The sequence below is a fragment of the Anastrepha obliqua genome, chromosome 4 (genome assembly GCF_027943255.1).
Source record: "Anastrepha obliqua isolate idAnaObli1 chromosome 4, idAnaObli1_1.0, whole genome shotgun sequence".
In the NCBI taxonomy this organism is placed as follows: domain Eukaryota; kingdom Metazoa; phylum Arthropoda; class Insecta; order Diptera; family Tephritidae; genus Anastrepha; species Anastrepha obliqua.
This window is the reverse complement of record NC_072895.1, coordinates 1674472-1700070: the sequence shown is the minus strand read 5'-3', so window position 1 is coordinate 1700070 and position 25599 is coordinate 1674472. Positions and strand designations below refer to the sequence as shown.

At 38.1% G+C, this 25599-nt stretch overlaps 1 protein-coding gene across 1 annotated transcript in view; it reads right to left on the bottom strand.

The window, feature by feature from the left end:
• LOC129243777 (putative fatty acyl-CoA reductase CG5065) overlaps positions 1-25599 on the bottom strand; it is a 79008-nt gene that overhangs the window by 13930 nt on the left and 39479 nt on the right. The gene's annotated exons all lie outside the window — the stretch shown is intronic.

Genomic DNA, 25599 nt, shown 5'->3' with positions numbered 1-25599 from the left:
ATGTATGTAGGCTTACTATATTTATGGAGTTGTGAGTTGTGAGTTGTGAGTTGTGAATAGTGGATAGTTCGTTTCCACATCATTTAATTTGCTCGAATTGTACGTAAGAGGTATGTAGGTATGTATGTAAGTGCATAGGTAGTTATCAGGCGTATCTGCTACTCTAACGAGCGTAAGTAAAATATTAAAAAAGTTCCGCAACATTAGCAATTCAAGGGAACTCAATATAAATACATACATACACACATACATATGAAATAAATTGCGGTTAAACGATTTGCTGACCGCGAGTAGTGATCGGTCGGTGATTAGTCGATTGGAAAATTGGTTGCCGAAATTTCAAAGGAAGTTGTCCTGTGGCACTTTTTGTTTAGTAATTATGTAGCCATAAAAAGCACACACAACTTACATGGTTACATAAATTCGTTTATCTTACGCCCTAATGAAATCTGCTTGCACAATATTACATACATACATATTTACATAATATATTATATATAAATTTGCAATTTAGCCTGAATAATAAAATTATCTGGAAGTCAATCAAAATAATAAAAGTGATTTGCGAAAGAAAATTTTTAAGGGACAGAGATATAGAGTATTTTGATAACCCCATCCATTCCTTAATGTGACTTTATTATTTCTGTACAGCTTATTCGTTCTTTTGATTGGTGCGATAACAGCGTAAGCGATTTTGGTCGAGCTTAACAAACCTGTTATGCTAGCTGGCACCAGTTGGACACAAGTTGGCACCAATGAAGCCAAATCCTTCTACACCGCCACAGTCGGTTCTACGTTACCGAAACGACCCGGATTTATATCCGGCCAAGGACTGTCACTTTAGCAGCATTCCCCGTATGCGAATATGGGGAATGTTTATGCTGCTACAATAACAACAAAAACAACAACACCTGATCTTACCAACGCAGAGGAGGCCTTCCTCTTCCTCTGCTACCACCAGCTGGTACCGCATCGAATACTTTCAGAGCCGTAGCGTTTGTATCCATTCGGACAACATGACCCAGCCAGCGTTGGCGCTGGATCTTTATTCGCTGCACGATGTCTATGTCATCGTAAAGCTCATACAGTTCATTGTTCCATCGCCTACGATACTCGCAGTCGCCAACGGGCAAAGGTCCAAAAATCTTCCGTAGAATCTTTTTGTCAAACACTTCAAGGGGCGCCTCAACGGATGTTGTCATCGTCCAAGCTTCTGCAGCATACGATAAGCCGGGCATGATGAGAGCTTTACACCACTTCAAGCATAAAGTACATAAGCTCTCTTCATTACTGCATACCACTTTTCTAGCGAACATCGGCTTAATACCGACCAGCCCTCACTTTAATTTGCAGTATAAATACATTTTTCAAAATTATTTCTTAACGGGTAATGAGCTTATTGACACGGCACAAGCCTAATTTAATTTCATAACTAGAAAATTGCAGAAGTAAATTGTTAATTTGATAATTTAATTACGGCGTTGCTGCCTAAAGTCCATAATAGAGTGATAGCAATCACTAACACATCAAAATAGCATCGCTATCAAAATGGCGAAGTCAAAGAAAATCGAAGTGGAACATAAAAAGCTCTCGGCATTATAACTTTCGGCACATTGATCCAAATTATTTACTATCAGTTGTTGTTGTTTTCTGCCGATATTTTTTAATATCTATCCCTCAAGTGATGTGGAAATGGAGATCCCGAAGTAAACAGCGCTATACTCGTATGCAGTTTTCACTAGTGTGACGGTACAATGAAATGATTTCAATCAGCTCCAAATTGTCTTATACACGTGAATTACGCCAAAGCTAGTATACTCGTGTATGAGTTTAGTTTTATTAGTTGGAGCGAAACTTTTCATTCATTCGGAATAGCAAAACTGTACATATAATAATATTTTATACTGCATATCTGACGCCTTACCTGTATACTAAATTTCTTGTATACATACACACACACATACATACTATATATAGGGTGTTTTTTTAGAGGTTAGGTTTTCAAGATGAAATAAAACGTGTATAATTTAATGTTTTGGCCAAGAATTTAGCTTTATTATAAAGATAAGGGTTTGCCATTATGTCTTAAAAATGATTTCGGGCAAGTGGCCGCCGCGGCTGGCTCGAATAAATTCCAGCCGAGAGGCCCAATTTTCGACCACTTTTTGCAGCAATTGGGGCCGTATGTCAGCAATAACGCGCCGAATATTCTCTTCCAAGACGTCAATCGTCTCGGGCTTATCTGCGTAGACAAGCGACTTCACATAGCCCCACAAAAAATAGTCCAGCGGTGTTACATCGCATCGCGTGGCCTCCAAACGCCACAGGTCCACGGCGCGGGATAATGCGCTCACCAAAAGTTTCCTTCAATAAATCGATTGTTGCGTTGGCTGTATGGCATGTAGCGCCGTCTTGTTGGAACCAAAGGTCGTCCACATCAACATCGTCCAATTCAGGCACGAAAAAGTCATTAATCATGGCTCTATAGCGCTCTCCATTGACTGTAACATTATGGCCGGCTTCATTTTTAAGGGGGGGGTAGGGTCACAAAATCGAAATTTTTTTCTTCACTCATCTTATAGTAAATCATTTCAAGAATGTTGTGTCAAAATTTTAAGTGGATCGGAGCAGAACTCTCAAAGTTATAGCCTTTGTAGGCACTCTACCTCGAATGCGGAGCATCGATAATTTCTCAGAGTCATTTTTTCAAACGCGTTTTTCCCGAAACGACTTCTTAAAAGTCGGTGCCAGTCACAACTCCGAAACTATTCAACCGATTCTTTTCAAATTTGGCACACGTTTTCTAAATCAAAAATACCTCCCCCCTACACTGTTTTTTTTCATTTTTTTTTTTTTAAGGTTGTTTTTCACTTACAAATATGGCGAAATTTTTCGCCAAAAATGCTCGTTTTACGTTTTTTTGCCACCAAAACTACAAAAATGAAAAAAAAAAAAAATTATTAATGTAGGGGGGAGCATTACGTCATACTTTAACTGAAAAATTCGACTTTTTTAGTTTCAGATGATTCTACGACGAATGCCGATTGGCACCGCAGAGCACCTCTCGAAAAACATATCTCCAAAAAAACTCTGTCATGGGCTTATTTGTCAATATTTTATTATTAATATTTTTTAAAAACTTATTGAAAATATGTACAATAACATGCAACTGATTTTATTAAAGTATCTTAAGCCATATTTCTGTAAAAAATTCAAAAAAAAAGTGTTTTTTTTTTAGCGCTAAACCCATAGAGCACACCAAACAGTGACTTTTTGAGGATGTAACGGCGTCTCAGCAATGGCTTGTGGATTATGTTCACTCCAAATGCGACAATTTTGCTTATTGACATACCCATCAACCAAAAGTGAGCTTCATCGCTGAACAAAATTTTCTTCGATGCGTCGCTCGAACCGAACCATTATTTTCGTAATAAATTTGCACGCTTTGCAAACGTTGTTCAGGTGTAAGTCTATTCATTATGAAATGGCAAACCAAACTGGGCATAAATCAAGTGACAGCTGTCAAAAAGACCATCTACGAAAAAAGTAGTGCCAACTTGAAAACCTAACCTCTAAAAAAACACCCTTTATACATATGATGCTTAATAGTTTAAAGTCCATTATTATGTCTGAAAAAGTCATTGCAGTCTCCCAACCACTATTTTATGACTGCAAATAGTACTAAGGATGTTGGTGTTACAATTCTGTAAAGTGACATGAGGTAATTTGCGATTTCTAGGTAACTGGTTAGTTACTAAAATTATTGGTAATAAATCTAAGTAGTGTGTGGTGGTGCCTACCGATTGCTTCAACTACTCGTGGCAAATGAATGCTTCCATTTTTCAAATTATTTAATGTGGCAGAATGTTACTAATTATAACAACAACAACTATATCAAAAAAAAGAGTAACAAACAATAAACAAATGAGTAAGCAACATGAACTTTGCTATGACATTGAACTTGAAGAGCAAATTGTTGTTTTTGTTTAAAAAAATTGCTACGGAAAATATGTGAAAACAAGTCATAAAATATTTCTCATTACAATTTACGCACACGTACATATATGTATTATAAAAATATTAGTATTTGATATATGGTTTGATAGGCTTGAAATTTTCGTTTCACAATAAATTTGGTTTTACGAGTAAAGTACTATCAAACAAAGCCCTCGAAATGAGTAGTATTATATTATATCTCTATTCAATACACTTTTTATGGAATTTTCATTTGTTAGTTGGCTACAGGAGTTTCCTGTATGCCGCGATGTCTGAATTTTGTATCCCCGCAAAACTAATACGGCTATGGAAGATGACGTTGCTCAACACCAGCAGCGCCGTCAGAATTGGGAAGGACCTTTACGAGCCGTTTGATACCAAATGAGGTTTCAGACAGAGTGACTCGCTCTCTTGTGACTTCTTTAACCTGATGTTGAAGAGCATCGTACGAGCCGCAGAGCTTAATCGCTCAGGCACAATATTTTATAAGAGCGTACAATTTTTGGCGTATGCCATGATATTGACATCCTCGGTCTTAACAACCGCGCTGTTAGTTCTGCCTTCTCCAAACTGGTGGTGAACGAGACAAATCGAAGTACCTCCTGCCATCAAACACACAGTCGGCGCACTCGCGTATCGGCACCCACCTCACTGTTGACAGTTATAATTTCGAGGTTGTAAAAGACTTCGTATATTTAGGAACCAGCAATACACCTGGAAATCTAACGTTTAATCTGTCTTGCCAACAAGTGCGATTTTGGAATAAGTAGGCAATTACTACTCAAGTCCTCTCGCGACGAACAAAACTAACACTCTACAAGGCTCTCATCATGCCCGTCCTAATGTATGTCGCAGAAGCTTGGACGATGACAACATCCGATGAAACGACGCTTGGAGTATTTCAGATAACGATTCTGTGTAAGATTTTTGGACCTATGCACGTTGGCAACGGCGAATATCGCAGGCGATGGAACGATGAGCTGTATGAGCTTTACGGCGACATAGACATAGCGCAGCGAATAAAGATCCAGCGGCTACGTTGGCTAGGTCATGTCGTCCAAATGGATACAAGCGCTCCAACTCTGAAAGTATTCGATGTCGTACCAGCTGGTGGTAGCAGTGGAATAGGAAGGTCTCCTCTGCGTTCGAAAGATCAGGTGAAGAAGGACTTGGCTTCACTTGGCGTGTCCAATTGGCGCCGATTAGCTCGAGATAGCTGGCGCGCTTTGTTAAACTCGGCCAAAATCGTGTAAGCGGTTATCGCGCCAATTAAGAAGAAGAAGAATAAGTTGGCTTCTTACTTTACTTTTTACAATATTCATGCAAGAGAATACTGGTTCGCTCGAATATGTCGATCCGAAGATAGTCAGCACTCTCCTGCAAATATAATTTTTTTTTCTTCAAAAAAAAACCAATTCTTTTTCCAAAACACAGGCTGGGTTTCCCTTTCCTTGCAGTTTTGGATTCAGCTCATTAATTACGCTGTGATATCCACCATAAAGTAAAATCTTTTCAACCATTTGTCGTTCCTCTAATTCAGGGTGATTATTCCCTTTTTCATTTAGAAATGTATAAATATTTATTTCATTCAAAAAAGTTTGCACTACTACACCATTTTATTCCATTTTATTGTGAAGAAGAAAGTCGCATACTGAGTATCGATTTCTTTTAAGAGATTTTTACAGTTAGCGAGTATAAGTGACTGAGAGATAGAATAGATGCTGAATCCTCATTCATCGATTCAGAACGATTTTTAAATATTTTTGTTTTTTGTTTTTGATGAAATAAATAATATATATATATATAATAACGAACTAAAGAGCGGCAGCTTCAAATCCAAAGAGCCGCATGTGGCTCGCGGACCCCTATTCTAAACCATTCTATTCTACCTTCGCTTTGATCATGGGAGTAACAATAAAGTAGGTGTGGATGGATATGTTTGAGGTGTATTCGAAAAGTAAGGCCACAGGCGCGATCAGGATACGATGAAGTGGCAATTCGGCATTACCAGGAAAAGGGTTTTAAATATATCCACGCTGGAAATAAATGGAATAGAGACACCTCTAAAGGAAGAGGTTAAATATCTAGGAATTATCCTGGATAAAAAACATACCTGGGAGGCCCACATAAACTCAATAATAAAAAGGGCAACGAAAAACCTTTGGGCAAAATAATAATTTTTGGGTAAGTCCTCGGGCCTGAGTTCTAAAATGACCTTCTGGATCTTCACCCATATGGTAAGGTTTATACTAATTTATGGGGCATTGGTATGGTGGACAAAAACCAATCAAATTAAAGGTATATCAAAACTGTGTAGTCCACAAAGACTGGCGTGCCTAAGCATAAAGACGTGCTATGAGAACTACCCCACCTGCATGGAAGCGCTTTTAAACCTCAGTTATACTAAGTAATACTAGAGGAGGTTGCTATGCAAGCACTTCCTTTCATATGAAAGTAAAATTTAAATCAGGAGATCTTACTGGACACCTCATATTCCAAACAGGGTTGAAAATGCTGTAGGCATGATCCAGGCGAATGACTACATGGATGCCGTATTCAATTTTACTAAGAGATACAAGGATATCTTCCCGTCTAGGGAAGAGTGAAGCACTAGCTCAACATGACTACAAGATAACTCGCAAAAATGGTATACAGATAGATTCAAAATGCTCCCGGTGGTAGGAACAGGAATAGTAGGGCCCAGAGCACACAAATCTTTAACACTGAGTACAGATACCACTATTTTCCATGCGGAGCTTTTTGCCATAATGGAAACAGTTGAAATCGTATCCAAAAGAGGGTTCAAAAAAGTTTAAATCGAAAAACTTTCAGAGAGTCAATCAGTCCCCAAAGCCTTAAATAGCTTTACGTTTAATTCAAAAGCTCTTATGGAGTATAACAATATATATATATATAATTGGCGCGTACACCCTTTTTGGGTGTTTGGCCGAGCTCCTCCTGCTATTTGTGGTGTGCGTCTTGATGTTGTTCCACAAATGGAGGGACTTGCAGTTTCAAGCCGACTCAAAACGGCAGATATTTTAATGAGGCATGGCAGAAATACATTTGGAGGTTTGCCAATGCCTGCCGAGGAGCGACCGCTATTAGAAAAATGTTTTTATTAATTTTGCTTTCGCCGAGATTCGAATCAACGTTCTCTCTGTGAATTCCGAATGGTAATCACGCACCAACCCATTCGGCTACGGCGACCGCTAACAATGCATTCAACAAACTGGCGTCCCTTTATCAGAACTCCCTGATTTTGGAACCGGGACAAGAGGGACGCGAAGGAAACGAAAAGGCAGACTTTGATGCCAAAAAAGACCCATTCATTGGACCAACCCCACTTTTCACCTTTAACAAAAACAACCTGCACTAGTTATTCGTGTTCTGCTGTGATGAAGAGGAGTCCATGGAACACTTAATCACCAATTGTGAAGCATTAGGTCACAGGAGATACAGAATCTTGGGCTCGTATCTATGGATTAAGACTTACAAATGCTCCCTCCTAAGGAGCTGGTTCGATTCCTTGCAATACTAAATAATTAAAATTAAGCACTTGGGGCGCACCATAGATCATCCGGTCGCAGTGCATAAGGCCTAACCCGAACTACCATTAGCTGCCATGAAATAGCTCTTCATAAAAACCATCTGCCGTTCGGAGGCACCGTAAATCTGTAGGACTCTACTACATGTGTCGCTATGCACAGTTATTTATTTAAACATTTGTATGGATAGTACAACAATATTATCAAGATTAATAATTGCAATTCTTTTGTCCGAGAATTGATAATTTAAGAAGCCAGTTTAGGGTGATTTTAAAAATTCAAAGAGTACGCCCGACGGTAAATAGAGAGCATTATCTGGCCACTATGCAGCATTTGAGAAATTAAATTCGACGAAAAAGGCTAAAAAATTGTGTAAAAAACTCATGGAAGCTATTTTTGAAAGAAATTTCTGACCAAGAATTCAACATAGATCAGCGAATAATATATTCGTATTCACCTGTTACGGCTTCGGATGACTTTCTTCCCCTTCTCAAGTTACTACTTCGAGGCTCCCATTTTCGGTCGATAAAAGACATATAGAGAGATCGTGACGAGAAGTCACGATTTCGAAAAATGCATTTGAAAAATGTGTTGATGCTTGGATTATTCGTTGACATACATTCGCATATTATTTCCGATGTAGTCACTTTTCGGTAACTTTGTGACCGAATGTATGCAGTAAATAATCACCTCGGATGCTTTCCAAGCTCAAAAGCCAACATTAACGACTGACATACATACGGCAATTGAAGTGGTGTGGCGGTGATTTAAATTTTTAGTAGACTGTTAGAATAACAAGTGAACCGAACAAGTGAACCGCCACATTATTAGCACCTTTACTACTTTTATAATCAGTGTAGCTTGGAGCAGTGCGGCTCTGAAATGTTGTATTGAAGAATAGTAATTAGGCGGGTTGGGAGCAAACATTTGCATCGGCTATGGCAGGATATCAACATCACGTCAAATAATGCAAAGTAAGAAACTCGCAAAGTGGAATGATGTAAATAAATACAGAAATATTAGTGAAAGTGAAAAAAGTTAAATTAGTTGAAAAAAAATTTATTTATTAGTAGAATAATATTTGTGTTTTACTCGTACTGAATAATCACTGGTAAAAGTTTTACTGAATATAGTAAATATAATATTAGAGTAACCGGACGAGTGAAAAAGTCTCTCGGATTACATGACGCGCTTTTAAGTCACAGTACGATCTAGTAGAAAATCCAGGGATAAGGGTTGGCTATGTGGGCCATGTCTAAGCAGCCCGCAATGGTTTCTGATGAGGTATTCAGAACTCAGTCCTGATAGTCACTTATAAATAACCCGATTTTCACTTAGAAAGCAATACAGAATATTGGCATGGCACCCGGTGCTATGATAGGGCCCATAAAAGTGAAATTAAGCAAGGGGCGTCGCACCCCGCACGAACGTGAAATTCTAGTCGGCTGTAGGTTTGAAGACATAAATGTATGAGCAGATTTAAGTTTGTCATGGAAACATTACTGAGATAGGTGCGTATGGGGATATGATTTTATACAACGCGTAGCAGAGATACTTTCAGTAAGGTAATGATGGTACTAAAAAGTAACTACAACACTATTTGATTTTTTCTGGTTAGGGATGGGTAAGAACTAATTATGCTTCCAATGCTCCGGTTTCTAGAACTCTGGGTGAGTTTAATTCGCTTTCAAATCATACTGGCCTGGATTTTTCTTCCACAAACAATCACTTCAAATTGGTTCTAAATAAATTGTTGAACTAAATTCTTGGTATATATTATCTAATAATCTTCCTCTCTAAATTATGAAATAAGTTATCTTTTTCTTTCACTCATTACTATTGAAACTAATTAATAATAAGTTTAATTTTACTTTGATTAATTTATTTAACATTAATCTGCTTTCATAGTCTGTAAGAAATACTGTATTATAATAGAAATACTGTAGACTATTAATTAATTAATTAAATAAATAAATAAAAAAAATAATTTACGCCTGGAAACTTTCTCTTAAATACTCCCCGCACTCGCCGTTCGATCCGGGTGGATCTGGGTTCGAAAATCATTCTGTAGATGGAACATAAAATTATAGCGAAAGCTTTTTATAAAAACTTTTCATAAAGGCCATCTGTTATTAGGAGTCGGCATAAAACTCTCGGTCCCATCATTTGTAAAGCAACATCAAGACGCAACCACATATCAGAGGAGAAGCTCGGCCAAACAATAAAAGGATGAATCGCCAATAGCAGATTGACATAAAAATTCTCACAATGGTCGAGAGGAAACTCGAAACAGTGAATTGATTTTGTGTTCGATCAAAATTTTTTGAATCGATTATGATGTTTCTGGTCGACAATTCCAGGCAATACAAAGGCAAACCGATGCAGTAATTTTTCCACCCGGTGATTTATATTATATATTTATATTTTGTCATCTTCAAAGTACTCTTCACTAGAAGCAAGTTAGATTTGCAATGGGGTTACGTTGGCTGCGAATTTTGATTTGTTACTTCTCGCCGAAGTGATAATTTTAATTTTGGCAAAAGGTCACCCGGGACTGACTTGATACCGGAATACCGGATCCCGCAGATGCATTCAAATATTTGTTTTTATTGACTTTTTGGCCATCCTGACACCACACGGCGACCATCAAAGATCATCGAATTCCGCATAGAAGTTCGCTTAATGTACATTTGTATTGAGTAAAGAGGTGTAAGTTTGGCAAGTACTCTTACAAAAAAACACAAAAGAAAACAGTATTTTCTATGACCATTTGAAATTATTAAAAATTAAATTAATTATCCTTTTGCCATTGATAATTTCAATTAGACGATAATTTTCCTTTTTAAAGTCTGCCAATTTTTCGAATACGCCTAATAATTATTACTTACCGTACAAAATATTTTAACTGGATTCCGACCTTTTTTACTTTACAGTTTTTTAAGTTCGATTCACTAAAAATTTAAACTTTCGTATCGTTGTGAAACTATTATAAAATACTACTATTTTTATTAATCGTCTGGATTCGTAATTCTTTGTTCAGTGTTGTTCAATTTTCGCACTAATTTTACGTATGTATTTATGCTACAATTTTGTTTAATATTTAAAATAACCACCAAAATATTTTCGTTATTCCGTACGCATCGAATGCCGAACGGGGACTGAGTGGCAATTTTAGGAAAAATCACTTTAGAAGTCGCACCGCTGCATAAAAAAAGTTACAAGCTCGAAACGCATACAAACATATACAGAAATGTACACACGAATTTGTTTGCGGCAGTATTTTTAAGTGAAATAATACTATACTATACTGTAAATAAGATTGTGTGTATGTATGTATTTATGCATGTAGTTAAGGTGGGTCACACAGGTACAACTTTAAATCGAAACGGAACAACTCGTGAAGACGCTAGCGAACACATACCTATGCTTGCATGCACTCGTATCAACACACACAAGTAGACATGCGATATATTGCACTCTCACTCACTAAACACTTTGCATGCCAGCGTGCCGAGTGTGTGCCGGTTTGAACTTTGCCAGCGGCTTGGCGCAGCAACAGTAGCGATCGCCCGGCTGCACCACTTGAGGCGGCCACAGTCGAAACAGCAGCTTAAATCACAGCATCGGCACGGAATGCAGTCCATGCGAACGCCAGTACTGCAGCAGTGAGCGGGTACAGGACTGTATGTATGCTTGTACATATGTACGTTTGTAGGTATATTTGCAAAGACCCCACTTTGACTCGATTTATATGCATTTAATTTTACTCTCACTCTCATGCACGCGACTTTGTAACTGAGTTTCCCTGTAGGGAAAGTCTTAAGTAGTGAAATAAATGCTTGGCTCAGCACTAGATTAAATTTAGGAAAAGCAAAACAATTTTTTAGTGGCTCTATCCACATCAGTTTAAAAACAGGGAGCACGAGGGTAGAGGTCTTCTCCCACAATATAAAAGTGAGAACCCTATTATTAGAAAACTGATAGTTTTTAAGTTATTTGATTTTAAAGTTTGTTAAATTGAACAAAATTCATCGTACTTTGGGTATTTCAAAGAGAAGGAGTGCTGACAGACAACTCGAAAACAGGAATACAAAAACACCAAAGAAGATAAAAATGAATAAAAATGGAAAAATTGGGGAGAGCTCGGAGTAGGGGCTAACTATAAATATATGCATACAGGTATATGTTATCATGTATGTATGTAATATTCAGCCTTATTCTTCCGAAATTCTTAAAAAATTATATCACTTTGCAAATAACTTCAGCAGAAGTATCAAAATGGTCTTGCTTCCTTAAATATTCATTACGGCTTTCATTTATGTTAACTGAAAATGAAATGCTTCACGAACTTCTCAAGAAGCCTCGAAAATTCTGGAAAAATTACACGAAATTTCATATACATTAAACTTTCATTTTTATGCATGGAAATAAAAATGAATTGTAAAATTATTATCTACTAAGTTTAGCTCATGAGACCTTAATTGCCTTGTCAGTAACATCTCAGCACTTCGGAATTGGTTAACTTTCCTGCAGAGTTACTTTTGATGCATCTTTTGTCTTTCGTTTAGTGGTGTTTATGTATGTTTTTCGTGTGCTTGATATTTTAATCTAGGCAGCTTAAGTGTAGAATCATGAGTTCATATATCTAAAGAGGTTTAGGTTGTCAGATCGATAAATAAATAAAATAAAATAACTCCATAGGAATTACATAATCGTCCGTAGATGCCAAAAGTCAACTAATACACAGTAACAAGACACATTCTTCAGGTGGCGACTTATGGTACTTCCACCAGATTGAATCCATCCGAATTTACAGACAAACTATCACACGATGGGAGACGCATGGGTTGCAAACAGTCTTGTTTTTGTGAAGGTCATTCAGGAGTCGACAGAAAGAAGCAAGATTGCTGACGCTTATAATTTTTCAGCTTGACAACGATTTCACAAAATCAAGAGGCCAAATTATTTACAAATGCTGCACAGATTTGACACAGAGAAAGGCAGTTGGCGCTGCCAAATTTTGTTTGTCCATGAAATTGTTTGACGGTAAATTCGAAGCATTAACACATTGACTGCCACGTCGGCCATATATGTGTGACACTGTACTATGCGGTTTACGCCACGTCGGACACATATGTCCGACACGACTATTATTCTCTCTCGCCATGTCACACAACAACGATTGACGATAAATATGATTTTATTGCAATAATAAAATATATGGCTTCCCATGAAATTTCTGTTATAGTGGCTTCGGCGCAGCTCAAAAAACAATTCTGTTTGCAAAAATAACGGATTCAAACATCAAAATACATTGTCGTCATATAACGTTGTTTGGTGTTTGTTTGCAAAAGCAATATACTCCCAATTGTTTTGTTTTTGCAAAACGAAGTAGAGCTTGACATATGTGTGTGACATACTAATTAGTTAAAAACTGCCTGTTTCTAAGCAGAAAATATTACCAGCACTACCCTAAATTCCAATTTTGACGTCTCTGATGAGATTTAAAAAAAAATGCTGCGGCCCCAGAGCATCTTATTTGCTGAAAGTGCCTTGGCAGCCAATGTGTTAAGCTTTAAAACTGTGCATTATTGCTAGCGGGATTATCGAAAACTATAGAAACACGAGAGGTGCACATAGGGAACCAAGTTAGGGATTTGAGATTCTCCTAAAACTTAGACCCTAAGTATGATATTGGAGACGTTAAAAATGTCACTAAGTAGAGTGGGCAGTAATTCTCGAGCAATTGATTTCTGTTCAAAGTTGCTTCCATTGACCTTGGTGTCCTCCTTTATAAAATTTTTAAATCATTAACAGAGTTAGTATAAGAGTATTAGCCTTTTAGGAGGGAGCAAATGCAAGAACAGTTTGAGTTTCATTGTAAAATACCGACTGATTTTTGTACTTCTCAAAAGATGTTCCTCGGTTTAGACAAAAAAGTCTGAAAACCAGCTTTGTATTTAGTTGAATGTCATATGTCCGGACCGGTTTAAGAATTTGGTTATATAGCAGTAGTTTGTTGTGAGTTGACAGAATAGAGGGTCAATTCGGTGAAGGAGGCTTTTTATTTTAATTCCGGCTCTCACACTTTTTCTTGACATGCGTCTGCCAGCCAAGATACTTGGCCTCGTTGGCGTACGATATTTGTTCTCAGAACATTTGGTTTGCCGCCAACGACGGTTAGGTTTTCTTTTTTTATTTATCAGCGTCTTGATATGCGGTGGGTATTTTTTCTTTTTTATTGTGACATCTTGCTGGGGCGTACCGTTCCATGCTGCGTTTCGAATTAATTCGTGTTTTAAATGAGAAAGATATGTACATATGTATGTGTATATGAAGTGTATGAACTGAGAGTTTTGGAAATTTTTTGGTATGAAAACTGCAAAATAAACTTCATCCAAGAGAATTTATACTAATGCACAGGTTGGTTGAAAAGTAGAAAAGTAAAAATGAAAGAATGTGAGATTTTAAATTAAATTCGTTTGTTTATCAATATAATCTCTTTCAACTTCACTGCAATTATTGCAATGATAATCCAATAATTTTATACCATCTCTAATATGATTACCCGGAAGCTCTTCAAAATACTGTTCTACAGCTTCTCGTTGAACTATTAACGAATGCGGCACTAACTTTCCGAACAGCTTTTCCATATGCATGCAATTCTTCATGCAAAATATGGAGCACTTGTTGTTGTTGTTGTTTTAACACCATAGGTAGCCCTATCAGTGTAGGCACATCATCGTTCGTCTTCGTCTAGCTCATCTAGGGGTAGGCCCAGGAAACATGCTGTTTCGACAGGTTGGGTCCAGAGGGAGAGGGGGTTAGATGAGTCGGTTTGAGGGGGCATGTGAAGAGGTGGTTAGTGTCGTGTGGGGTACCTTCACATGCCGGACATGTGTTTGGTATGTCGGGGTCGATTCTGGATATGTAGGAGTTTAACCTGCTACAGTATCCAGAACGTAGTTGTGCCACTGTTACACGAGTCTCACGGGGAAGCTGGAGCTCTTCATCTGCAATAGGTGGTGGTTGGACTACGATTACGGCATTCACAGGACGGGAGTTCATGAAGGTGGTAACGGTCTCCCGGTGAATGTCGTTTATTGACTGTCTAAATACTGTCCGGTCCAGTAGGTTGCGGTCAGTTTTGTCCTGGATTTCGTCAGCGTAGTCTAAGAGATGTCTCCTGACGTGCCTGGGAGGCGGCTTAGGCTCAAGCAAGTGTCTGCAGGGGTGAAACCTACGGCAACATCCAAGCAGAAACTGCTTGCTGAGCAGTTTGTTATGCTCCACTACTGGGAGCATTTGTGCCTCGTCATGTAGGTGTTGGATGGGTGACATCAGGAGGCACCCGGTCGCTGTCCGAATGGCGGTATTTTGACAAGTCTGTAGCTTTGTCCACTGCGAATCACTAGTTCCAGGCGACCAGACAGGCTCAGCATAGTTTAGAACCGGCCGGCCAATTGCCTTAAATGTCGAAAGTAACAGTTCTTTGTCTTTGCCCCAAGTGCTGCCGGCCAGCGATTTGAAGACTTTGTTGCGATTTTGGACTTTAGTGGCAATTGCGGTTGTGTGCGCAGAGAAGGAGAGCAAGCTGTCGAAGGTTACACCCAAAATTTTGGGGTTATTTACCGTTGGAATTGGTGTATCATCGACTTTAACCTTAAGGGACAGCTTAACCTCCTTTGTCCAGGTGGTAAAGAGGGTCGCCGTGGACTTGGTGGGGGAGAGTTGGAGATTCCTCGCAGTGAAAAAGCGAGAAAGGTCGGTGAGGTAGTTGTTCACTTTGGAACACAGGCCATCGATGTCATTGCCCGACGCCATTATCGTGCAGTCGTCAGCGTATGAGATCAGGGAAACTCCTGCTGGTGGTTGGGGGAGCTTCGAGATGTAGAAATTGAACAGCAAGGGAGAAAGGACACCACCCTGCGGTACACCTTGCTTAATCTTTCTCTGCTTTGACGTTTGATCTCGAAATATTACTGACGAGTGCCGACCGCTCAGATAGTTCGCGGACCACCTCTTCAGCCCTGGCGGGAGTGTCGACTGATAAATGTCATCTAGTAGCGTGGAGTGGCTGACTGTATCGAAAGCCTTTTGTAAGTCCAACGCTACTAGGACAGTCCTCTCGCAGGGGCGGTTTTGGTTAAGCCCGCGATTTATTTGGGCGTTTATGGCGGTGAGTGCAGTGGTGGTGCTGTGCACTCGTCGAAAACCGTGCTGATGTGCCATTCTCATGGCAGCTGGTTCTACGTACCGGAATGACTCGGGTTTTTCCCGACCAAGGGCTGCCGCCCCAGTATACTAGCCCTGTCTAGTGAAACACACATGGAGCACTTGTTCGTCGGAGATGCCTATACCATCAGTAATTTTACGCTTCAACAAACTTGGATATTCACAAATGGTATTAAACACTTGCGGACTGATTTCTGGTGTTGTTGCACTTTTTGGACGTTTACTACGCGGTTCATCTTCAGCGCTTGTGCGACCAAGTTTAAAAACAATTACGACATCACTGCACGATATTTGCCTATTTCTATCAATTTCACAATTTTATGATTATTTTTCTTTCTGATACATTTGTTTCTTTATCTTTGGTTTCCACGTTTTTAAATGATTACCAGTTTTAAATGAAATGTGCAACTGAGTGCGCTAACCGATCAATTATAATAACAAATAATGAAGAGTGCGCCAACACAAAAAAATCATTAAAAGACACAAACTGTACGCAGACTTTCTGGTGGCTATATTTACATATCGTTATGTAAGCAATGAAGTGAGGAATCTTGTTTTTTAGTTTGCTTTTGTAACTTAAGTTGTAATGAAAGAATAAATAAATAAAATATGTTTTCAGCTATAAATTTGTATTGTGCTTTTAATTAATTTAAAAATATTCGTAAGGTGTACGCAGACTTTATGGGCGAAATAAAATATTTATGTGTTCAAATGAAAGATCAAATATTATATTAAAATGGCGTCTAAGTTTACATTCCTCTGCTGTTTAATAGGTGGATTTTCCAATACTTTTTAACCAACCTGTATGTACCTATGTACATTTTTGCTAAGAAAAAGCTTTGAATAAAATATTAAAATTGACTTTATGACAGCAATGCAATTAAACGTGATAATTATAGACAAATCCAGCAATCAATTAGAGTCTTTTAATGAATTAAAACCAGAGATAGTAAAAAAATTTGTTTACATTTGATTCGAAAAAAGTTAAAAATTATTCACTGAAAACATCTCTATAAATATTTATAAAAATTTAAATTTACTTTTATATGTTGTTACGTATGCCGTGGTGCAAGTTTTGCTGCTTACAGGCCTACAAATATTTAACATTATTGATAATTGCATTGACACTGGGACTTATTTAATTTTCAAATATGTATGTATTTGCCGCTAGATGCTTTAAATTGTGTCACTAAAATACGCACATATACATGACTACACACATACATACATATATCATACAAACATAGATTCGTATCTGTTTTCCGACGTTAGTTTGGGCCTCACCCATTGCACAGTTAAAAAGTTAAAGTTAATGGCACATAAACCAATATACGTACATACTATACATACATACTTATGAAAATGTCTATGTAGTGAATACGCATGCGTATTTGGCCTAAAAACATGTGCGTAAATTTCTTAGCTGAACTTTTCTCATCACTTGAAAAGATTTTGTTTCCAACTTTTGATACTTTTTCTACTGATGGAGTACAAAAAAACGGCCTGCATTAATAACACATACGCAAATGATCTCCAAACGACATTTAGATATTTTTGATAGAAGTTTGGAATTATTTGGAATTAAAGTTCTTCATGCGACATAGCCGACATAAGCAAGATTTTTAAAGAAGCAGTTAAACTGTCGAAGGCAAAGAAAAACGTAGCTATAATTTTAAAAATAAATATTTAGGATCCAAGATTCGTTGTGGCCCTCAAAGAATGTCTTTAAATGGAGGTTTTGCTTTTCAGATATTTGCTTTTCGTCGACGTATGGGATTATCGACGCATCGATGAAGATTGGCCTGTAAGTAGCGTTTTTTAAGAAAACACTATGTGTGCTGGCTTGCTTTTGTTTAGCTTTATTCTCTATCTACTGCCCATGTACTAATAAGGTTAATAGCTTCTTGTAGCTTATTCGTTGCGTTTTCGATAGTGTTATCAACTGCAAGTATGGCAGTGTCATCCGCAAATGTTGCAGATATTTGCTGATTTAACGGTGGTAGATATCGTCGGTATACAGAAGATATAGCAGAGGACTCAATACGATTTATGTAAAAGTAGCCATCATTGAGATATGACGAGAGCACCTCGCAGTATTGTGTTGGCAGCATGTACTTGGGCTTTTGGGGAGTCCTTCGTGCCATATTTTGTCAAAAACTTGTGTTACATCAAGAAAAACAGCTGAACCCACTTTTTTCTTTTCCATAGCGCTTTCTATGGGGCTTACAACTCTGTGTATTTGATCGAGTATTGAATGCAAATTGGTGAAGGGGAATCAGACGCTTATTTTCAATGAGTGACTGTAGACGTTTTAAAAGCATTTTTCCAAAAAAGTTTGACATTTCTGGTAACAGAGATATTAGCCTTTGTTTGGTGGTTTAACAGGCTTAGGTATCATTTTAACTATGGCGAGTTTCCAATATATACACATAGGTGCGGAGCTCAAGCTATAGCACTTGTTAAATAAACTGGTGAAATGGGCAATGCAGTTTTTTGGCAGATTACGAAGGACTTCAACCGAGATTAAACCAAATCAGGGCTTCAAAAGCTTCGTTTTGTTTAATTCCTTACCAACTTCTTCTGCTGTAACTGGAATAATATATGTATTTATCGTACTCAGGGCTGTTTCCAATAGGTTCACCCTCATCAGTGCGTTCCTTAGGGCTAAAGTTTTTTCCAAATGCTCAGCAAATAGGTCTGCTCTTTGCTCATTTGCCTTAGCCTAGTTTTTCTCAGTTTCATAAATTTTAACAAGAGCGTTCTGTTGAATTGGTCTATTGGGAAATTTGGTCGCTTTCTGTGCTTTTATCAGGTATGAGCGCAGATAGAAACCGATTGAATGCATCATTTTTAAATGTTTTGATCGATGTATGTAGCTGCATCTCTTAAGATCTAAGTAGCTGCCTGTGTTTCCGTAGGTTCCGTTTTTCTGCTATTAAGTTTCTTATAAACGATGGATACTTTTTCTTTAACTCGCCTATATGTATTTACATACATACACGTAGTTTCTTACTGTATGCATACGTGAGAGCAGTGTTGAGTTTGAAAGACAAAGTTAATGTGATTGAAATTCGTAAAAATGAAAAACTTAGTGCTTCAAGCTGCTTGCATCATCAAAAACAAAGACCAAATTTTACGTTTGTGGAACACTGATGTCAAACTGGAGAGAAAAAGGAGTCTGCTTAAGCCTTAAGGTCTTAATATTGATAAATTGTGCTACGAATGGTTTGTGAAGGCACGGAATAAAGGCATTCCTTTGTCAGGCATACTTATAAGGAGCAAAGCTAAAGAAATTTCAGTGAGACTCAATTACGACGATTTTAGTGCATCATCATAAAAATGATGTCATCAGTTTTACGGAAAAGGTACCATATTTGATTGAAGAGGAAATAGAAAATGAGATTGACGACAAGTTAACTTTCTATAAGGAGGCTTATTTAGCTATAAGAAAACTAAAAGTTTTTTCTCTAAACCACAACGGCTTTAAAGGTGTTGAACTGCTTACTGATCTTCAAATACATCTTCAAGGTATTTAAATTAAAGGAAAAACTCGTAAAGCTAAAATTTCTAAATTTTTTAAATACAGATATTCAACTTGTAAAATAAATTTTGTTCTTTAATTCTTGAAAAATTTTGATGAAAGTCGTTTCTCTGCCTTATACCTATGTATGTATGTAGTAAATTTCTTGTATGTATTAAATTTCTGTTTAAACATTCGTCTATTACACATTTTTATGAATTATTTTTATATTTTTATCATAAGTGAACATCTCTCATAAGTGCACAAATTTGTCAGTCCCTTAGGCGTTCGCTTAAGCGAGAGTACATTGTAAATCATAAATTTAAAACAAGTCAGTACAAAATCCTGCAACCCTATCTGTTTGTAATTATATTTGTTTGTATATAATGGCAGAAAGTGTGCTCCTTATTTTGTGCGTTTCTTTCTCTTTATTTGCAATATGCGATCATTAGAGTACCCCCACTTCACAAGTTTTTGCCACTCTAATCGCGACCACCGTCATGGTCGAGTGGCTTTGTGTGTAACTACTATTCCGTGAGGCTCGGCCTCGAAACCCACTGTGAGCTAGAAACGCCAAATTACATGAAAAGTGTTTCCAATAGCGACCGCACCTCGGCAAGCAATGACAAATTTCCGAGTGTATTTCTGCCATTGAAAAGCTTCTTATGAAAACCATCTGCCATTCGGAGGCGGCATAAAACTGTAGATTACAGCATTCTGCGAAGACAGCAAGACGCTCACCACAAATAGGAGGAGGAGCTCGGCCAAATATCTAGCAAAGGGTGTATGCGTCATTTATGTACATAATGACCGCCTTGTTGTTTGTGATGTGAAAGAGTGCAAAAATATTATTACTTTAATTTAGCAGAGAAGTAGTTTTTTCATTGAATTTTTATAAAACGCGTCAATTTTACTAGTCCCGAAAATTATAACGGACACATGACAGATAAAATTAAGAGTTTAATTATGGTTTAGATGGCCTAGGGTCTGAAAGGCTTAAAATAATCATGACTTTTCGGCGGATCCAAAAGATGTGATCTTTGTAATGTGTGACCTGATAGTTTCATTTGAAAGGTCCCTCAGCTATATACCGCTGGCGAACGTATGAGGGGGTTTACCTAAAGTTTTTTTATCACAGAAATATACGCTACGATTTTTCATAACATCTCAAGAGGTGGTCACTGTTAATAAAAAATAATTAAAAAAAATTAATGGCATTTAATGCGTAAAGTGTGAATCGAACACAAGGCCTACCTGACACGCAGAAATCTACTCAACGGAGGCGACGGCAAACTCTAAATATGAGAAATTATTTTTAATTTCCAAAAGAGTGAATGTTACACGAAATTTAAATTTAATATAAAAAAAATATTTAGACAAAAACTTACCGCAAGATGATAAAATGAACAGGTTTTTAGGTATTTTTTGATTAAGACTATGTCGAAAGTGGGACATTAATTGCTTGAAATTTCTTGTGAAATTTCCGCTAACAGCAAAAAGTTTTTCTCTCATATAAATGTATGTTTCTGTGTGTGAATGTGTTTTATTTAAATATAAAGAACCTTAGCATCAAATACTGACGACATTGTGACGGCCGAGTTGGCAAATTACTGAACGATATACGCCCGACCAGACGACCAACGGAGCTCAAAGGAGGCATAAAAGGCGGCACAAAGTATTGGGTTGCACGGCTATAAAGCAAAAACAGAAACACAAAAAAAGGCAAAAGAAAGCATTTATCTTGGAAGATGCAGAACTTAAAAGTACTCCATGAAAGTGGCTTTACAAGGCAACCCGCAAATTACTCTCAATACACACACATACACACAAGCAAATTATTCGCACATCCACTTGTAATACTAGGTTTGGTGCGCTTGTCACTTTGGCCGGTTACCCAATCCTTAGCTAATTTGTGGTAACATCTTCATTGGCTGCTCACTTTTCTACGTCAACTCTTTGGTGGGCGTATTGAGTACAAATTAAAAACTGGGCGTTTTGATTGTTCATTAAATTTAAATGTTCTACCATTGCGGCGTCAAAATGTTGCGAACGTGTAAGTTGACTTGGTTGACTTGGAAAGCGTTTAGCAGCTTGTTGCTTAAAACAAGCCATGACACGGTCGTTTTATAAAAATTTACTCAAGGCTAAAGTTCTGACTCAAGAAATTGAAATTGAAAATTATTTTAGCTTTAGCTGTGCACCTTTTTGTTGGTATTATCAACACTACCGATAGGTAAGCGCGCGTAATATGTATGTATATGTATATAGAGTACATACATAAAGATAGAAGACACGCAAAGCAATAACGGCGTTTTTCCCCTGCAGAGGGCAAATTGTGGAAAAATGTGGGATGGAACCCAGAACAATTCGTTGGTGTTGCATAGAGGCAGTGAGTCCAATTATCTGTTTTGGTATTGTAGTAGCCTTTGAGAGCCTAAAATAGCTGGCAAGGTTCAAAGACTCGCATAAACTGGTGCAATGTCAACCACGCACCGTCGATAGCATTACATGCGACACTAAACCTCCTATCGCTAGCAGTGCGGCAATGAGATTGAACACTTAAAGTAAGTAGCCAAACATGGGCAATGGTGACGATACGATCCTATCTGGTATTTCGGAGCTTCCCGGACTGGCGGACCAAGCACTCTCCTCTAAAACTGCCATCACAACGTTCACGAGCCTCTTACCCTAAAGGGAGAGCGGGAACGGGACGATGTAAGACAGGGGGAGTCTATTCAAGCATAGCTTGACAGATGGCTAAAAGCTCAATGATAGGGTAGCCAGTGGTGGAAGTGTGTATTTCTAACATTTGAAGATCTCCTACAGCTTTCGCCTCCCCGACTACTGCAGTGCTGATAGAAGATGATATCTACACATCTATCAAGATGAATCTACATTTTCACTGATAGCCAGGCGACGATAAAATCCCTCACGAATCAGTCAACAGACTTTAAGGGAGTTATGAAATGCTGCATATTTTTTAACGAGAGTTATTTCATACAAGTTAACATGGATTCCTGGCCATTGCGACATCGGAGGGAGCCGCAGGGTCGATGAACTAACGAGAGCTCGCACCAAACTTTCTGATGAGTACTCAGCCAATGTCTTAGGTCTACCATTACAGGCATGTAAAGTACTTTTTTGGGAAAACTGTAAGAACTGCGAATGAAAGATGGCGTAACGAACTTACCAGTAGAAACGCCCAACATCAGACTCAGGCCTAACTTTCAGCTTTTGTGATTCTAGGCGCCTCTGAAATTTCACAAGCAACGCATTGAGAGCAGCGCTTGATGCATCGGTACTACGAGACTTACTTTGTACTGAAGGCGTTTGCGGGTAAGGGGGCCATTTGTTTAATACCGTTATTCGTATTGACATTTTTGGCAAGTTAGCAAACTCAAACATATTAATATGAAAAATAGCAAGATTTTTTCCAAAGTATTTCAAGTAGTTAAAATAAACTATATGTTGATTTTGATTTACCCTGGCAACAGAATCGCTTATAAAAAAATTTCGTAGCTTTTTAGCAAACTAACATGCAGTGGATTAAATAAAGTACGGATTAACTTGCAGCTACTCAAAAACACGTTTTCTTTGCTGGCTGACACATCCGCATTCTGCCATTTAAATTTGCTTCCCTCAGTATTTTTCAGTTTCTGGATGACAAGTCTTACCTAAATCATTTTTGCCCATTTTAGTTAACTTTGGAGCGCTTTTTGCCAGATTTTTCTTCACTAGGCGCACTGCTGTCAAGGTTTTATTAGGAGTCTATCGTCTCTTGATTAGCACTCGATTTTCATGCATAAGACGCTTAATAATGAGCTGAACTGTTGACCAACTTAAATGTACAGTGAAATATTTTACGATGCGACATTCCTCTTTTGAATTGCTCCAAAACTAACACGTTTTTCTGTCGAGGTACGCGATTCTATGGTTAAAAACAGGCGTACGTAAAATTTAATATTGCTTTATGTCAATAAAATTTCGTTTGTTGAAACTTACTTGCGCTGGGAGTAGCGGTACTCTTAACTGTGTCATTTAAGCTTCCGCGGGAATTCTCTGTATGTTTTTTTGATGTTTTTTGTGTTTTTATGCATTACAATGAAATGAGTGCACACTTTATTTTAGTAAACTCCAACGACCATTCAAATAATGCATCTACAAATCTTGCCACTCAATTTGCGTCAAATCTCATAATTTTTATTACACCCGTTTGAATTTCTATAAAGAGTGATATATCATTCGAAAGGTGCTTTGATGACGATGGAAAAGTAAAAAAAAACTCACAAACAATACTAGCGCAAAGCACTAAATATGTACGAGGTGTGTTCAAAAAGTATCGCGAATTTTGTGTTTTTTCAAAAATTATTTATTTATTCATTAATATCTATTTTGTCCCCTTCAAAGTAACCCCAATGAGCCAACGTTTTTGCACTTGAGCCAACGTTTTTTCCAATCTTCGAAGCACTTTAAGAAATCATTTTTTTTATCTTGTTCAGCTCCTCCTTCGATGCCGTCTTTATCTCGACAATCGGAGCGCAACGTCGTCCTTTCATGGGCCTCTTCAGTTTCGGGAACAAGAAAACGTCACAGGGGGCCAGATCTGGGGAATACGGTGGCTATGGCATCATTAGTTTATAGTTTTTGGCCAAAAAGTCGCGCACAAGCAACGATGTGTGATCAGGGCCGTTATCGTGATGCAAGAGCCAATTTTTGTTCTTCCACAAATCCGGGCGTTTCTGGCGGATTGCTTCGCGAAAATTGCGCATAACTTGCAGGTAATATTCCTTATTGACCGTTTTACCCTGTGGCAAGAGCTCATGATGCACAACGCCCCTGCAATCGAAGAAAACGGTAAGCAAAACTTTTACATTCGACCGAACTTGGCGTGCTTTTTTCGGTCTTGGTTCGTACGGCAGCTTCCATTGAGATGATTAAGCTTTGGTTTCCACGTCTTCTTCCTCTTTCTTCTTATTCTTTTATTATAGGTTTTCACCTGTTTTTCTGCACACAATTACATAGTTATGAATTATACAAGTATTACAAAGTATTATTAAAATTCAAAATGATGAACTGTTATTGTCCTTCCGCTGATGTCGAAATCCAGCTTTCGCGCCATCTCTTTGGTGGTCTTCCAGGTCCGAGCTTTGCATATAGTATATAGTCTCTCACTATTCCGTTAATTCTGTCGTCACTAGCTCTAGAAACGTGATCATTCCAAGCTCGCCTTTTTGTTTTTATAAACTTCACTACGTCATTAACGCCAGTTTCGTCACGAATGACCTCGTTTCTAATGCAGTCCAGATGTGTTTTTCCTACGATGGATCGTAGAACTTGCATTTCAGCTGTACGCAGTAGCTGTTTTGTTTTTGCGTTTTCAGCTCGTGCTTCGGCTCCATAGGTCAGGATTGGTCTTATTACAGTCTTGTATATACGCATCTTGCTTTCAGTGGTCATATATTTGTTCCACCATATAACATCCCTAATGCAACCTGCAATACGTGCGTCCTGCATACATCTCTCTCTGACTTCCTTAATAATATCGCGGTTACTGGATATTTCTATCCCCAGGTATTTAAGTTTCATAACTTGCTCTATCATCGTCCTTTCTATTTCAAGTTTGCATCTGATCGCATTCTTGGCAACTACTAAACTTTTTGTTTTGTCTCTGGAGACCTCCTCCATGGATTCCACATCATAACCATAAATCCACGATTCGTCACCGGTTATGACCCTCTTAGCAAAATTGGGTCGTCGCGGACAGAGTCCAACATCTCATTAGCAATGTTCATGCGATGCTGCTTTTGGTCGAAATTGAGCATTTTGTACGAATTTTGCGGATTTTTCATGCCCAAATCATTCAAAAAAATTGAATGGCACGAGCCAATCGATGGGTCTAGGTCCGCAGCAACTTCTCTAACGGTGATTCGAAGATTGGCCAATACCATTTTCTTCACTTCATCAATTTTTTCGTTTGTTGTTGGAGTGCTTGGGCGTACGGCACGTTTTTCGTCGTTCACATCTTCTCGGCCTTCTGAGAACATTTTGTACCACCGATAAACATTGCTTTGGTCCAAAGTAGCAAAGTAGCAGTCAACATTCGGAATGCACACAAAATTTGATACAGGTTGTTTGATGAATCTTTTTGAATAGGTAAAAATCGAAGACGAGCCGAAACACCGAACACGTGCAAGCAAAGCAGCTGTCAACAATTAACTGAACATTCAAAATGGCCGAACTCGTCGGCATGAGTGAGAGACATGAGTACGAACATATCGCCACAAAAAAATCGAAATTCGA